Source organism: Halictus rubicundus, chromosome 8 (assembly GCF_050948215.1).
Source record: "Halictus rubicundus isolate RS-2024b chromosome 8, iyHalRubi1_principal, whole genome shotgun sequence".
NCBI classification, from domain to species: domain Eukaryota; kingdom Metazoa; phylum Arthropoda; class Insecta; order Hymenoptera; family Halictidae; genus Halictus; species Halictus rubicundus.
The window spans coordinates 1,592,273-1,609,025 of record NC_135156.1 but is presented as its reverse complement, the minus strand read 5'-3'; the positions used below and the strand labels follow the sequence as shown (position 1 = coordinate 1,609,025).

Below are 16,753 nucleotides of genomic sequence, written 5' to 3'. Positions count from 1 at the left end.
GATTTAAAATTCTATCAGCAACAGCGCCATAGTAGAATATTGGTTCCACAATATTAGTTCTGGATGATACGGTAGGATGTGACACGGAATGGTACGGGGGCTCTAGAGCCCCCCGAGCGTGAGACAGAAAAATACATTGGGTGATTAGTCTACTCCTATACCTCGTCTGTGGTATCAATAAAATAAAAAAAAAAGTTCAGTATCGAGCAACATACTATATTGGTAAAACAGAGGCCTATAGGAGCATGCGCGGCGCGACAACGTGGATGGCTCTGTCGTAGCTTCGTTCGAATAGCCGTGCCGCGGCACACTCACACACCGCCTGGTCGGCGTGTACGTGTGCCTACGCCGATCGCAAGGGTCCGGTATGCCTCGAAAAATTTCCCAATTCCTTTAAAATTTCCCGTTTTTTACTTTAGATGTCAAATCTGAAGACAAGAAACAAACAAATACAAATTTACAACTAAAGACTAAACGTAAAATAAATTTGAATAGTATCATATATATATAAAAGTTTATAGCATTTTCCAAAGTTTTATATATAATATGTATACAATATTTAAAACCGAGAAGTTAGCTACGTCGACTTAGTGACGACGGTACAACGAAGACCATCCGGCGCGATGTCTCGATATCGTAACATATCGATACTCGTAACACTATATTTGACAAAGTGACGAAGTTTCTGTCAAACTCAAAGAACTTTCGATAGAAATGAGATAGAGCTATGATTTTTTTTTAGAAGTTAAAATATTGCAAAATAAGGGAAAAATAGAGAGACTATGGTACAAACATGTTTTAACTTTGAAAATAAACTTGGAATATTTAACGAAAATTGTGATTTATCCAATGCCATGCACGGTTAGATTTTTCTTGACTTTCTGTACATCTTTTCTCGTAGACTTTATCACGCTGACTTCAAATCCGATCAAAAAATTTGTCTGTCACCTCAGGATTTTGGAAAAAATCGATTTATGCGAAAAGAAACTAATGAAATCACAATTTTTCCATTGAAATGATTTTATAACCCTCTAGTTATTTTGATTCAGAGGCCAAAATGTGAATTTCGCGAGGCGTTCGAAACAAGCGTGGCGTCACGAGACGCTCATGCTCCTACAGGCCTCTCTGGCGGACAACATGCTGCCGAATATTGCTAATCATTTCTCGGTGATGGAAAAGTAGGACTGCTGATGAACTTTCCCGCCTAGATTGAACTTTTATCTAGCTCTTTTCACTATGGAAAAGTCCCGACTCTGCATTATTGGGAAATATTTCCAGGCATCCCGGACCCTTGCGATCGGCGTAGGCACACGTACACGCCGACCAGGCGGTGTGTGAGTGTGCCGCGGCACGGCTATTCGAACGAAGCTACGACAGCGCCATCCACGCTGTCGCGCCGCGCATGCTCCTATAGGCCTCTGTTTTACCGATACAGTAACTGCTGACGATGAGAGAGATCGGGAACAGAGTACAGCGCTCGTAACGAAAAATGCCGGAACTATATGTTGACGAAATACTCAATGATCCAATTTTTGTAGGTTCCCGCAATTATTTGATTAATACGTAAGCATACAACGTGATTGGCGTTGCATTGAGATCCTATATGTTCCCGCTAGGCGGGAAAGGTCCTACGAACTCCATACGAGCTCTAAATCTCTTGATATTTACGATAATGTCACTCGACAACACACGAAATCAGCATGCTGCTGAATATTGCAAATTACGGCTAAAAACGCAAAAGTAGGACTTCTGAGGACCTTTGCCGCCTAGATTGAACTTTTATCTAACGCTTTTGACTACAAAACAGTACTATCTTTGCATTATTAAGAAATGAGAGCGGGACTCCCGTACCCTTGCAAATCTCGTGTACGGTGTGCGGAACTAGGGAGGGGATGCGCGCCGCGGCCACCGCCTTAAGTTGAAATATCAACTTTCGGAATTTCCGAGAATGAATCGCGCGGATGTCACGATTATTAGATGTTTTAGGTGAAATTTTTAAGGGATACATATCAGATAACAAAAAAAAAATGTGACATTCATACATATAAAAAAATATTCAATAACAATTTTTTATGTTAAATAAACAAAGTTTTCGTTCACTGGACCACTGTCGCAAAAATGCAACAGGTATTTTTTGGTAGTGCTCCAATGAACGCTACAAAAATAATTTATGTAAGATAAAAAAATTGTTATTAAATATTTTTTTATACCTGAATGATATTTTTTTTCACCTGAAACATCAAATAATCGTGACATCCGCGCGATTCATTCTCGGAAATTCCGAAAGTTGATATTTAAACTTAAATTGCGGCGAAAGCATCTCGAAGTATCTCATGATTTTTTGCACAAAGTTAGATCAATATTACACCTTGCCAAAACAATTAGTTCCAGACCAAAATCTATTAAAGAATTTGTTGTATGCTTTCATAAATAAAAAATGGACCGAAAACAGAGATTTTCGATTATCCCATATTACTTAATTTTAACAACTTTTTGCAAAAATTTTTTTGCCAAATAAGCGTTGTACCTGTGGCAATCTCTCCACAAATTTTCAAACAAATTCGTTGGATAGTTTCGTTTTTACAGATGTTTTACCGCTTTTTGGCCATTTGGCACCACTGTGCGGCGCGGCCCCGACCGCGCTGGGCACTCTTCCAGCGTATACCGCGCCGTGTCCTGGGCCTCCCCGCAGTGGTAGTACTGAGCCGTCGGCTCCTTCTGGATCCGACACAGGTACTCCCCGAAGCAACCTTGTCCGGAGAACACCTACGTCAGACGGTAGCTGAGCCGTCTCCGCCTCCTGCACCATTCTCCCAGAATGGGCAGGTGGGCCCGGACAATTGGCCTGCCCGCTTCGGCGAAAGTAACCTGCTGCATCGTGTAACTGATCGAAAAAGACATTGAGATATGTATAATAACATGACCTTGAAATCACCATGATCTTCGAAAATTAAAGTTTTACCTAGAACTGATGTCGAATATCTTCGGCCACGACTCCTAAACCTGTGAATGCGAATAAAGTCTTTTACGCTATTTTTTTTATCATACTTGAAGTATCGACCAGCAGATGTGTGTGTGCGCGCGCGCGTGTGCATATGTGTGTGTGTGTGTGTGTGCGCGCGCGTGTGCATATGTGTGTGTGTGTGTGTGCGCGCGCGCGCGCGCGTGTGTGTGTGTGTGTTAAGACAACACTCGCTTTCTCATAAGTTGACTTGTCATAGTAAACTTGTTGAAACACCTCTTCCTCACGGATTTTGATGAAATTGTAATATGTTGTCAAGGTCATCATTCTAAATAAATGTTCCCTATAAGTGTAACCGGAGTGGCGGTCTCTTTTAGTTCCGAGATATTCGCAAAAAACTGCCAAAGTTACTACTGCGAATACTGCCTATTTTGAATGACCGAATTTGTGCTTCTGGGCGGGAGAGGTGTTCCGTCACCCCCTGCACCCCCCCCCCCCGGAGAAGCCTAACACAAACTCACTCTAAAATTCATTTACATTTGAATCGGAAAATGCTCAAAACTAGAGTTACCTTGTTGTTCTTTGTTTCCACTAAAATAAATTTCAGAGTGAGTTTGTGTTAGGTTTTGTCGGGGAGGGGCAGAGAGTCCCCCCCTCCCCCCACTATAAAGAGCAAATTCGGTCATTCAAAATAGGCAAAATTCGCAATAGTGAATCTGACAGTTTCTTGCGAATATCTTGGAAACTAAAAGAGACCGCCACTCCGGTCACATCTATGGGAAACAGTTGTTCAGAATGATGACCTTGACAACATATTTCAGTTTCATCAAAATCCGTGAGGAAGAGGCATTTGACAGATTCTTCATCATCATTTGTTGTAGAAAGTTCACGCTGTATATGTGTCTGTAGAAAAAGTTGACGAGTGGTCACACCATGCAGACACATACGCATGCCTCGGACGTGCTCGTATAGGCATAATCCAATGTAGTAGTACCTGAAGTTGTTTGCGAATATCTCAGAAAGTAAGGCTGACCGGCAGTTATATGTACAGGAAAAAGTTGTTCAGAATGTTGAGTTTAGGTTGGTTAATGGTTGAAGAAACTTTTATGTACAATTACCGTCAATTATAATGAACTCATGAAATATAACTTGAATTGGTAAACTGTTTACTCTGAATAACTCTAGATAACTAACTAAACACGGAATGTCACGTAGAAATGACGATCGCTCCTCATCCTACATTGTATCGTGCGTTGCAACAGAAAAACCGTTTAGAAATTCTCGTAGGCGCGAATTGGCAGCTAATTCTTTTTGTATCATAAACTGGAAACCTTACTGCGTTCAATGATACCAAAATAAGCATCAGGACTCATTTGGAAGCCTCAAAATTTCTTTCATGAAAATTCTACAAATGGGGAATATCGCAATAAGTAATAGGTCATCATCAAACTTGAATAATTTTAAGCAGACAAACAAAATTGCTGAAAACTATAATTTATACCTGTCTAAAAAGTGTCTGTAAAGAAAAAATGAACACATCTTCATCACACATAAAAGATCCTAATAACCGAGAGATATTTCAGATACGGGCGAAAAGACAAATGAGTACTACAAAAGTCTTTACTTTCAATGCAGACCAACGCTACATGAGTACATAAATAAAATAAATAATACTGGTACACTGAATAGTTTTAGAGATATTCGCGAAAAACTACCGCTACTATCACATGAATCCTGCGTATACCTACGCGTCCCTGACAGCGCGCCGTGACGTGATGCAGCATAGGCTCCCCTCTTTTATTCTCCTCTGAGCGGCGGCCAGCAAACAACGTATACAACGGGTGAACTTGTTAAATATAGTGATGTATAAACTTGCTGAAGAAAGAGAGGTTGGGATTTCTGGGATTTTTCATACTGTCGAATGTGACAACTTTAAACATTGCTCGCTTGCTTCGGTCCCTCGGAAAAAAAATAAACCAGACCAACACCAGTTCCACTTATTAGCACATTCTATAATAAACTGGTATATTGTTTAATGTGAGAATCGTAAAGTTTGCTTGCTTGCTTCGCTCCTTTTTGACAAGTTCGCCCGTTACATACGTTACTTGCTTGCTGCCGTGCTGAAAAGTAGAATGGGTGGGGGGGAGTCTATGCTGCATACAAGTTGCGGCGCGCTGTCATGGACGCATAGGAATACGCAGGATTCATGTAGTAGTAGCGGTAGTTTTTCGTGAATATCTTGAAAACTATTCATTTCATTCATTCTATTCAAAACGAATAGAATGACGTAGGTTGTGTCGAATTGCGGGGGGGGGGGGGGTCCAAGTTCAGCCCCAAAATTTGTCATCTTATACAAGATTTAAAAAATCGTATTTTGACCAACTTTTGGGGCGACCAAAGTGCGACAGTGGGGCTATCGGGTAACTGATTCTCTAATACGTCACTAGTCACCCAGGCCTGTAATATGTATACTAGACCTTAGACCTGGACCCTGGACTTTAGCTATACATACATATACCTGCTAAAACTTTTTTTCGAGATTTTTTCACGCCGCCCCCTAAAATTGTTTCATTGAGTAATAAAATAATTCTTGCAAAAGATGAAGTTAATCGGATAAGAGGAAGACGTGGCACATTCGCGTTAAAGTTACAATAAATAGGAAATTTTATCTAAATGGGAATGTAATAAATGTTCTTCTTGTGCAAAAATATTTATGATAATAGTACCACAATGTAGTTTTTTCAATATAACTAAAAAATAAAGTTTCAATTTTTACATACTTTTTAAGCCTTAGCACTCGAATGGTGACTGTAAGGTGCTACGCGACTTACATGGTCATTGATGGAACTATACGCGTATAAATTTCTTAAAAACTAATGGTCTTGTCTTGGAGCTTCTGCAGCAATTGAAGCTTGGATCCATGTTTTTAAATACAATTGACAAAGATACAAATTGAACGTGTTCCATTTTCTTCATCCTTTGATAATGTAAATTGATCTCTAAATAAGAATATTTTTAAAGAATATATAGCCTCCGCCATCCATCGAGTATGATGAAATGCTGAAACTTGAGAAATTTGTGAAATGAAAATTGTGAAACGATTTCTTTAAGAAAAATTATTACTAGTTCAAGAAACTCTCGATAGTCTTCGCGTAGGTGTTTCACTTCGAAATTGTACGATGCAAACTGTATTATTTCGGATGTGTTGTCGAGCGAGCCTGTAACTACTTCATCTTCAATTTCCGATCTAAAATAAAAATTTATTTGAGACCAGAATTCTTGAAACCACTTAAATATAGGAATGTTAGGTTCAGAAGGAACGCGACGTTCTCACCGGTATTACGCTTCGCAAAAACGGACTTGTTAGCGAGAAGGTGCCGGACAGAAATTAGACAGGCCAATTTATGTGAAATAATTTTAATTCGTACATAGTAAATTTGTGATTGAATGCATGTAAAGAATTATAATATTTTTTAAGGTATAAAATACTTAATCTAAATTTTCAGTGTACTCTTCACATTTAGCGTGCAGCTATTTCTATTTCAAAACTTCGCATTCGATATGCCACGTCTTCCCAACGTCCAATCGATCTCGAATTTTGTATATATCATTTTTTATGAAACGGAGCAATTTTAGGAGGTGGCGTGTTCAAAATTTCATAGTTGAAAAGTAAAGTCCACCCTAATGTATACACCTGCATTTACATTTTGCGAAATAGGGACCTCTACTTGATAACCGTGTGCAACCCTGCAGATTCCCTCTTCATAAGCTCAATCGAAATCAATAAAATATTTGATAGTAGTACATATACATATTTCACAATTTCTGCAATTCCGGTTGAACAGACCATAAAACCAAATCAAAGTTATTCTAAACGTTCGTTAAATGTTTAATGCAACTCGTCGTTCATGAATATAAGCACATATTTCGCAACAAACGAAACTCTTTTAACTGATGACGATTCTAGAGCAGTTAGGTAACCAAATGTACATCAAAGTTGGCATTCGGGTTAGGAACCGACGTACACCGAATGGACTTCAGTTATCCGTTGGGTGCGCCGATGGTAGCTCTTCGAATTACCGGGCCGATAATTTAAGAATCATGGGCGAGGTTTATTCAACTTTCGAAACGATTTTGCACTGGATACAAGGGCTAAAAAGTTCGGAGAAGATACAGAAGACGCAAATCCCTGAGACGGAAAAGATTGTCGAAACGAACGACTTCCTGGTTGAAACGGCATTTCTTCGAGATCTTATGTCAGGCGTGTCAACGGAAAAAGATCTTTTTGATATTATCTGTACGATCAATCGTTTAGTCTTCTTCTATGTGATCATTAAGTGGATTAATCTCGAGGTGTGGAATATAGTCGGTGGTGGATCTTTCGCTATGAACAGATATTAGTTGAAGAAACAACTTCGATTTTTAACTGTCTGTAAAATGTATAGTGGAGCAACTTAACCCGGACCAAGAAAAATGAGTAATCATAATAGTGATTGGCTCATCGCTTTAATAATTGGAATCGATAAAGAGTGTCTGTCAATTTCGACTATTGTTGAGAATGTTGTACGCGTATATGTACTTATTACTTATTACCCAATATGATTCTCTAGTATTAAGTGTCTGACACCATTGTATCAACAACTTTATACTTCTTACAGTTTCATATAACAGCAGAAATACAATTTTTCAAATGAATATTGAGTAAAGAAAGTGATTTCGATGCTATGACAAAGCAATGGTGTGATAACCATATTTTCAATAGCAAGGATAGAGAAGACAAAAAGTGTAATCCCACGCGGAAAATGGTCAAAAAACAGCAACGAAACGATTTTTAAATTTGTTACGAATGGTCTGTAGTTTTTTATGCTTTTTGTAATAAATTGAATACTGTTATAAACTTGACTTGTTTCTCTTCTGAAAAATACAAGTATGTTTCAATATTCATATTCAAGTATGTTCCGTGCGTAAATAAATATAATGAAATTCGCAATAATCATTCGCAATAATCATTCATTTACTGATCATAGTTACCAAATCCCCCGTTTACAGAATTAAGGTTTCGTATTTATTACAATATGACAATTGTTATTTTTAACGTAATATTTCTTTCCGAGTTATCAAAAACATAATAATTATCATAAAGAATTAGTAAATTACTTTGTATACGGAGTTATGGACTGATCGAATAAGAAATATCTAATATACCTATTTCCATATGAATTTTTATTATAATCTAAAATAAATAAAACGATGACAATTGGCATAGGTCACGTATATCTATATATGCAGTTACATCAGTTTAATTTTAGATTTCGCCGGAATGTTGTTTCTCGAAAATATTGGCGCCAACACATTCAAGATCATATAAACTTTCTGCCCACGGATTCCAACTGATCTAGAAAATTCGGCTTAAAAAGTGTGGAGACATTTTTGCACTGTGTAATGCGATATCTTAATCACGCGGTGATAGAAATATCGCCTGGCATAAAACGCTCTGAACTAAGAACTGTGCTGTTTCCATAGAATTTGTCTTGTCTTGTCTAGATTTTACATTTTTATTTCTGATGGATATAAATATAAATCAATTTTAAGTCATGGTTTTCACGTATGAAGCAATATTTGTACACAAATGATATGTTAAAAAATATACTGCAAAAGTTATCTTAACGGTAAAATCTATAATTAAAAGTTTGTTTCCTCGTATAACATTCATTTCAAGAATAAACACTGTAAAAAATATTATTCTTTACGCCCTTTGTTAACGTAATTGTTTAAAAAATTCTGTCCGTTGTTTAGTAGCACCATTGTCATGTATATTATCTGATTCCTACATTCTTATGAACTTGTTTGCAAAAGACTAATCTTGGTTACCGTTTTAGTACAAATTACTAAATTATGTGTTCATTAGTAACCATTTCAATAATAATTTCAGCATATAAACGTAAACATAATTGTAATTAAACTACATGCATGTAATTAAAAACCATCTGAGGGCTAATAAATGCATGTATGTATGTATGTATCTTTATTTGATTCCCCTAGGGGATACAAATCCTTAATTCACCTCCTTCTTCCATCGCCGCTTTTCCATTTTCACTTTAACCTAACTTAACACTAACTTAAACGTAAACTTAACCTAAACATAATTCTACATATGTAGAGAGAAAGAGAGAGAGAGAGAGAGAGAGAGAGAGAGAGAGAGAGTATATTTACAAAATTCCTTATATAACTAACCTTAAAATACCTCCCCCCACCCCTTCCCTCACCCCTCTTTTCCTCTCTTCCCTAGGGCTAATAAATGTTCAATATCATTATGCAGAAAAACAGTTTAGTTACGAAGTATGATTATTTAGACACTTTTTCCTTATGGTGAGAACAATAGAATGCATTAAAAAAAGTAATTTTTGAATGGATTTTTGCAAACCACGAACATTATTTGGTAATAACAAACATAAAATTTGAGAATGTTAATTTTTTATCTAGAATAGACAATGGAACAGCCTATGAAATTTCTTCATATTTATTTCGAACAATTTTTCTTATATGTATAGAATGACTTATGAAATTATTCATAATCTTCGCAATTATTGATAATGTTATAGAATTTTCTTGTAGGTAAATGGAATTCCCTTGAGAGGTTACATATCTTCGATAAAGTAAAAAAATTCCGTTATGCGATATATTTTGTACATTATGTACATATGTAGGCTAAACTATACTTCAGGAAACCAGAAACTTTTAACTTCCTTTTATGTAATTCTGTAGATTTTTGCGACAAAATGCCGAAAATCCAAGTTTTAATCCTAGGAGATCAGTAGTTCAAAAGTTATGCGTGTGTAAAGATGTGCGATTTTCAACGTATTTGACAGGTAAGGACGCCGTCATATTGGTATGTACTGAGATATCAGTTCGCTTGAGATATCAGGGCAATGTTTGCAAATCTACGTTATCGACATCACCGCGTGCTTGTGCTGCCATCTAGCGTCTCCGCTCGTTAGTAAATTGTAAATTTAGTCGTTATACAAAATAAACAAATATATTTGCAAAAATAAATACAAATGAATTTTTAATGCCAAGGTAAAATAAATTGCACCCCATGTAAAAGGCCACTTAATTTAATTTATTCATGTAAGATGTCGTAATCTAGGTAAGAAATAAATATTTTAAAGATAATGAGATGGAGTGTATCGAATTTGTTTACATAACAGTTTTCACACATCGAATTCAACTTTATGACTTTATGACGTTAAACCTCTTCTTGCTTATGAGACGCTCAGGAACCGTGTAAATTATTTTATTTTCGTCCTTAAGGGCTAGCATTTCCGGCTAGAATTTATCTTCGTCCTTAACATTTATCCCTTTTTAAAAGTTTATGTCCACTTTATTTAAAAATATGCACACTATGTATATAGATACTAATACTATTTTATGACAGAACATAGTTTATGATAATTCACAAATTTATTATATATCAAAATATCATCAATTTACTATATAACAAATATTGTCTCACTTCAATATCAAAACAAAAAAGAAACAATAGAGTGCAATTCAAATTTTTATGAAGTAATTTATACTTACGATAATACTACATAACTTGGACAATAAGAAACCAATGATCCAATATTTTATTAAGGTCCCTTCCCCTTAAACTAATCTTAAAAAATAATCTACAATTTTTTATTTAGGCATCCGATTTTTAATTTTTTGGTCTCCTTAGAATCATGTATGTTGTATTAATAATTGTGTAATTTCATAAATATACCTAGAAACTAGGGTAAGAGATCCAATTACTGTAGGTGTACCAATTACTGAGCCTATGTTAATTATACTTATTTTTAAAGCATAATGAATATTAAAAAAGATATATTAAATTTTTTCCTTAAAGTCAGTTAATATATATGCTATATATCTCTTTTTTAATATTCATTATGTTTTGAAAATAAGTATAATTAATATAAGTACAGTAAATGGTACCCCCCCCCCCCAGTAATTCGGTCCCTTACCCTATGACAAGCTCAGTAAGAAAAGATGAATCGGAGGTCGTCGTCACAGTTGAATGGTTTCCATCTTGTTTTCATCCCGCGGCTTTTGTAATCGCTCGATCTTTCAACCATCCAACCACATTATCGATCGTTAATTCACCCGTTTCAGAAATATCTTCCTATCTCGAGATAGGTCAGGTTTCAGGGGATTGCACCGAGGGGAGGATTGGAAGTAATGACCTAACGTGAGATATTAGATAGGTAATGCGCGTTGCGTCATCAATACGTTTCCAACGTCATCGATGTTATATTCTTTTTTATATGAAGTATTATGACGATGGTCTCGCACACTCAAGGACTTTGTTTTACCTTTCATTTTATCTTTCACCTATAAACATTACATTCAAACTTCTAAACAGGAATCTGAATCTTATAATTACAAATTCTCGAAGTTGGTACCGTGTCGTTTGCAAAATTAACACCAATCGGCATAAATGAATGAAATGCTCGACTACATATTGGTTCAATGGAAATCACGTTAAATAAATTATAATGAGACTATCGGCAATAAGTAAACCTTTTTAATAATTATCCTAGTCTACTCAGAGCTGAATCGTTATGTATTCTCAGGTATTTCGAATTACAATAATATGTCTTGTTTGTGAAAAATAGAATTGGTGCTAGAGAAGCTTTAATACGAAAATTTTATGATAAGCAATGAAACGAGAATACGTGAAAGGGTGAGTCAAAAATTATCGGTACTTTCACTGTGGAATTTATTTTAACCAACTTTCAGAAACGGGAAATACATCATTTTTCGACATAATCGCCTAGCTTTTGAGTACCTACACATCGTCCATTCTTAATACGAAAGTTTCTTAGATGGACAAGGCGGACAGTGCGTATAATTTTTCACTCAGCCCCGTAGATACAGCGTATTTGACAACAAATGCGAATAAATCTGATTGATAAAGGTATTTAACTGGCAATTATTTGGTTGCTCGAATACAACATATTGTCTTTGATGAGACTGTGCCCACTGGCAACTCTTCAATACTTTTCGTGAACGGTTTCTCTACCAGATATGTCTGTAGAATGCATTCCTGTATAGTAAATTCGTCCTAAATAAATGATTTTTCACATACAATATGTTTGTATTTCACAATACAAAAATAGAGCGTACAAAATACCCGCGTCGGCTCTTTTTCAAACTTTAACAACCATTTACAACTATTATAAAGTACATAAAAATATAATTGATTATATGGATATGTAGGGGAGAGTCCCCTCTATCTTTTGACTCAAACCTGAACTTTCTCGCATGTTTAGTTTTTGCGCAACACGTAATGTTTTACCCACGTCATTTTTTATCAAAATCATGCATTTGTACAAAAACTAATATTTTTCGAAAACGTTGCGTGATAGAGCAATTCTGCTTTCGGATTTGGTTTTAGTATGACAAAGTCTATAAGAAGCACCCAACAGGTATTGCAAAACACGAAATAAGTTTTATTTTATTGGACAGTGTTATATCTTTAACGACTTTGAATTTTATACAATTAACGAAGTATTTAAATTTTCCCATACCGGAATAAAACAGAATCTTTCGGTGATGTAAACTAATTCATAAAGTAACTCCTCATTTCGGCATTTCTAATATATCCTCAAGTACCAATGGTAATTATAGTTTCTAATAGAGATCATATAGTGTATCAACGAAACATGTTTCACACTTACTCTGCACACAATTGTATAAAATATAATAACATTTACTCGTAATAACTATGACATCAAGTATGAGGTGGCCAGTATGCGCTGGCAATGGTTGTGAGTAACCTTTTTCTTGGAGACCAGGCAACTGAATAATCGCTAATCCTGCCTATCCTTACAATAAACACTGTTCAATTTATGATAAAATCGCAGAAGTTTTTCACGAAGATTGACAGTATATGTCAGAAAGACCATGAGAATACAAATTAATGATGCTACCAGAAACTGATTTGTCCTTGAGAGATCAATAAACGTGTAGGAACAAAAGCAGAAAAGTGGAAGCAAGAGAATGACTTAACCGTTTGTTAGTAACTAATTATCTTTAATATATGTATAAAATAAATTATAATAAATGAATGAATAAAGACATTTTTTGAAAATATCTCGAGATCTAATAATTTTTTTGCCATGGTACCCTAATCATTTTTTACGTAGAATGAACGGAAGAATCGATCTGTGCAAAAAAAATATGCATTTCTATTTAAAGAAATGATGCAATTGTTAGTTGCACATGCACTGCTGCATCTAAAAAAAAATTTAAAGGCCTACAGATGTAGTGCTCTTCGAACCATTTATCTTTCTCCTTTATCATTTTTTCGTAAATGCAATAATAACGGAGTTATGACTTAAAACAATTGCGTGGATCACCCTGTATAATGTGCTCGCAGAAGAGCTGTTTGTATACAGGACGGCCCGTGATCTCTCCCGACGTTCAGGGCAATGAACTCCGTCGTGATGACGCGCGGAATACCGAGTATCGGTAATCCGTACCGAATTCTCGTAACCCGTAAACACACAATGTATATTGTGTCTCCACGCCTGGTTTTTGGAGAACCGATCTAAACGATTTTAATATAGATCGCGTCCCGCGATGTGCGAATTCGTGACCTGTCTAACCAACCGTGCACTCGGCCGCAAATACGTACGAGTGGTCTGGTTGGAGACACACACTAAAAACCCCTGGCAATCTACGCAACCAAGAAGTTTACTCTTTGGCACGATACGTGGCCTCCGAGCAATCTCCGTATAGGTACCGGCAGAACGACAGTGATCGTGCACAGTCCGATCGCTCTAATCCGACCTGTGTGCCCGACATAGTGACGGTTGAACGACTCGTTTCGACCTCGTGATCGATCGAAGTCGAACCTGTCAGACCACCCAGGTACTTGGCCGACTTCTCGTACAAATAGCCCAAGTGGTGACACACACTAAAAACCCCTGGCACTCCACGCAACCAAGAAGTTTACTCTTCGGCACGGTATGTGGCCTCCGAGCAATCTACGTGGAGGTAGCGGCAGAATGTTAGCGATCGTGCGGGGTTCGGTCGTATCGATTCGACCCGAAGAGAAATCGTGAGTTTGTTCGAACAATCCGTACGCATACTACGCACTGCACGGTTATGGACTTGTCAGACCATCCATGCATATCGGGTCGGTTTGACCCCTCGATCGCGTACCGTGTTTCGCCGACAGGACACTTCGCGAACGCGTGCGGCTAGACCCGCTTCCAGACGTAGAGTGATCTATCTGCGGCACGCATCGACCTCCTTCGATCGGTATCGAGTGGGGATCGATGCGTGCGCATTGCGACAAGTGTCGCGATATCTCCCGGTCCTTTTCTTTGCCAGAACTCGCGGTTTACGTCACGGAGTGTTATGGTGGGGTCGACATCGTCATTTGATATATGACGTATCGATATGTAACCTATACGGTTACAAATGTGAAAATCAAAACATTCATAACTTGGCAATGTTTTGGAATAGAATATTGTTGATTCTTCTAATTATTATGCATCTTTGATTTATTATCACTTATTCATTACAATTTATTTTTGGTGAAACTTCACTTTGTCAACCCAGAAATTTTTAATATATCTTATTATAATCCTGTAAATCGTGACAAGAAAATGCCAAAAATCTAAATTTCAGTGTGAGGAATTCACAGATTCAAAAGTTGTGCGTGTTTAAAGTTGAGCAATTTAATTGTTTTTGACAGGTAAGGCCGTCGACATGTTGGGATGTACTCAGCGTTGCGCGTTGTCTAATGATCAGAGCCGCTAGGTGGCACGCGGTGACGTCGATAACGTAGATTTCCAAGCGTGATCGAGCTGGCCCTTCCTTCTCCCCTCCGAACCTGACCCTGACCAACCTCCTCGTGGCTCCACTCATTGAACGATGTCTGAAGACAATGAATTAATAAAAAAAAAAGAAAAAAATAAGAAAGAAAATTAAGAAAAATAAAATTTAATTATAGAAAATTAATTAAATAAATATAAATTCTTAATTCTCTTTATATATAATAAAAAATTTATAAGAATAAATATATATATTAATATTATATATATATATATATAAATACTTAATAAATAAATATTTAATATATATTAAATAATCTATATATATATAAATATTTATATAATAAATATTTTAAATATATTTAAATTTATATATTTATAATTGTATGAAGGACGGCTTTATTCTCCATCCGCTTACATTGTATGCCGTTTGGCAGTCGCTCGGTCTTCGACGTTCGGCGCTCGTCGGTCCTCGTCGGCCGTCGTCGCCGTTTATTCGTCGAGCTGGCAAAAGTTATCCGAAGATTTATTCGAAGCCTTCGAATAAATCTACGGATAAAAATGCTACATACAGTCCAATTTGTACCGTGTTTAGTGTCATTTTAATCAGAAGAATGCCACGAATTAGTTGGCGCAAGTCCCATAAATAAATCATGAAAAACAATGAAGTTTTGCAATTGGATTGGTAGTTGTTTCACACCGATATCTCGCGACTCTACGAGCTCGGAACTTCAAAGACCAGCGACCGACCAACAGCCTACAATGTAAGCAGATGGAGAATCGTGTATTATTGGCAATTTATGCTTTTATGTTTTTAATCAGAATAATATTGTTAATACGAATGAGTTGTGGAGCTTGTCCCGATCAAAATGAGTCCAAACACGACATCATTTGGACTATCTTCAATACGATTGTAATTTTTATCGCAACATTACGTATCAATAAAACTGTTCGATTATACTCGAATTTGGACTCATTTCACTCGTCGCAATTTTATGGTGGTATATTGAAAAATCTAAAAGTTAAACTTGCATTCGTACGCGATTCTCCATCTGCTTACATTGTATGCCGTTTGTCAGTCGCTGGGTCTTTGAAGTTCGGCTCTCGTCGGACCTCGTTGCTATTTATTCGAAGCCTTCGAATAAAAGATACAGATAAAAGATGAAAAAATTATTCCAAGTTCGAATAAATCTGCTTCGAATAAAAAAAAATTATCTTTATTCATCGGATAAATTCTCGTCGAATAAAATTATTTATTCGACAAAGATACTTTTTTTATTCGAACCTTCGAATAACGAATAAAGTTAAAGTATCTTTTATTGGAATCGTTATTTAAATAATTTGTTATCTAAATAGTGCCCAACTATGTCTGGAAGTAGCGCATTCGATTCCCGGTTCGGCGAGGCGCACATTTTGCTATAACTTTTGAACTAAAAAAGATATCAAAGTGAAATTTCAACTGAAAAAATTAAAAAGAATCGGGTTTAATGGTATGTACTGAAATATATTTTGTATTTTTAAATAATTCTTTTTGTTTTTTAAATTTAATTACCCTTAAAAAATGTTCAAAACTAGTTATTATAAATATTGTTGTTCAATCTTTTATCAATCCCAAATAATTAAATTTATTAGAATATATACGCTGCAAATGAAAAGCAATATCAGAAGTAGATTGAATAGGTAGCTATTAAATAGTCAAATGAAATTAGTGATATCAACGTCGTATTTTATTAAATTAAATTTAAACTACGTTCTTACTTTTGGCTAATATTGAACTAATTTAATTTCTTATAATTATGTTATTACACTGTTGTAGTTGTAATTGCACAGGGAAGAAAACTGATGTAGTAGAAAGAACAAGAAAAAAGTGTTTAACGAAAAAAAAAATCATTCCATGCAGGATTCGATCCGGGACCAAAATATTCTCAGCCGGAGACGTTACGTTATTATTATTATTACGTTA

General features: G+C 36.1%; 1 protein-coding gene and 1 long non-coding RNA gene across 4 annotated transcripts in view; both read left to right on the top strand.

The window, feature by feature from the left end:
• The window catches only part of LOC143356642 (uncharacterized), a 281,650-nt gene that overhangs the window by 59,202 nt on the left and 205,695 nt on the right, over positions 1 to 16,753 (top strand). The window lies entirely within an intron of this gene.
• LOC143356822 (uncharacterized) lies at positions 6,968 to 7,714 on the top strand. Its single transcript, XR_013082738.1, has 2 exons — positions 6,968 to 7,525; positions 7,621 to 7,714. It is a non-coding gene; the product is annotated as an uncharacterized LOC143356822 (long non-coding RNA).